The sequence below is a fragment of the Poecilia latipinna genome, unplaced genomic scaffold (assembly GCF_001443285.1).
Source record: "Poecilia latipinna isolate Pla-1442-1.1 unplaced genomic scaffold, P_latipinna-1.0 Scaffold4423, whole genome shotgun sequence".
Lineage (NCBI taxonomy): Eukaryota > Metazoa > Chordata > Actinopteri > Cyprinodontiformes > Poeciliidae > Poecilia > Poecilia latipinna.
The window spans coordinates 1-1,781 of NW_015117039.1; positions in this window are offsets into that span (position 1 = coordinate 1).

Below are 1,781 nucleotides of genomic sequence, written 5' to 3' on the forward strand. Positions count from 1 at the left end.
ATAAAATGGAAATAAATTAATTTACCTGCAAGTCTTTTACTGTGTTGATTCCACTCATTATCAACAACAAATCCTGTGATTTTCATAACATTTGCTCTATTTTTGACAAAGTTAGGATGGGGGAACAAAATATCTTAACCGCCTGATAAAATCTGTTCCCCCCCTTAAAATGGAAACAAATTAATTTACCTGCAAGTCTTTTACTGTGTTGATTCCACTCATTATCAACAACAAATCCTGTGATTTTCATAACATTTGCTCTTTTTTTGACAAAGTTAGGTGGGGGAACAAAATATTTTAGCTTTCAGCCACCTGAAATGATCTGTTCCCCCTACATGAAATGGACATGTACAGTGAATTATTTTCTTTGTTACCTAAAATGTTAATCATTCAATGAAGCTGTTTATTTCAGTTTGCAGAAAAAACTCCTAGCAAAAGAGGTTGTGGATTTTCCTGTTTCCACTGCGGCGTCTACAGCATGAGGTTGGACATTGCTGTGAGACTTATTCTTAACAGTGGTTGTTATAACATTAATTAACAAAAATTGTTTGTCTATAGCTTAATAATTTCATTTCCTGTAGTTAATTAAAAGTAGATGCGGTTGAGGGTCAAGAAAACCCCCAACATCCTGCATATGAACATTATTAGAAAAAATTAAAAATGTGACACTTAAAATCTGGACTAGATTATTCTCCTCTTCAAGAAGAAGAATTAGAATTGATTTTGAAAAAGACTGCATGGGACAAGTGTGAATGGTAATCTCATCTTTATTGAAGTCTGACAAATCACTTAAAGGTTTCACAAATCCCAAACATGGATTAAAATATTCTGCTATTAGTTGAGAATAATTTAGTGTAGATTTGAAGAGTCTAGGTGTGAGTTTTGGAGTTGGAGCAGGTCTCATGTGACACAGATCCAAAAAACATCTGAAATTAACCTTTATTGAAGTTTCAGTTATTGTACATATTAAGTGTACATATGCAGGGTGTTGGGGGTTTTCTTGACCCTCAACCGCATCTACTTTTAATAACTACAGGAAATGAAATTATTAAGTTATAGACAAACAATTTTGTTAAATAACTGTTTTCACATGTTGATGTATTAAGTTTGGCTAAGTACATATTTTTTTTATCAAAACATACAAATTATAGTCATGATAAAAATTTTCATTAACACTCAAAATAAGAATATTAATGTTATAATCACCACTGTTAAGAATAAGTCTCACAGCAATGTCCAACCTCATGCTGTAGACGCCGCAGTGGAAACAGGAAAATCCACAACCTCTTTTGCTAGGAGTTTTTTCTGCAAACTGAAATAAACAGCTTCATTTAATGATTCACATTTTAGGTAACAAAGAAAATAATTCACTGTACATGTCCATTTTATGTAGAGGGAACATATTATTTCAGGTGGCTGAAAGAGCTAAAATATTTTGTTCCCCTATCCTAACTTTGGGACATAAAGAGCAAATGTTATGAAAATCACAGGATTTGTTGTTGATGATGAGTGGAATCAACACAGTAAAAGACTTGCAGGTAAATTAATTTATTTCCATTTTATGTAGGGGGAACAGATTTTATCAGGCGGTTAAAATATTTTGTTCCCCCATCCTAACTTTGGCAAAAATAGAGCAAATGTTTTCAAACTTGCAGGATTTGTTGTTGATGATGAGTGGAATTAACACAGTAAAAGACTTGCAGGTAAATTAATTTATTTCCATTTTATGTAGGGGGAACAGATTTTATCAGGCTGGTGAAATATCCATTCTCTCCTCTTCT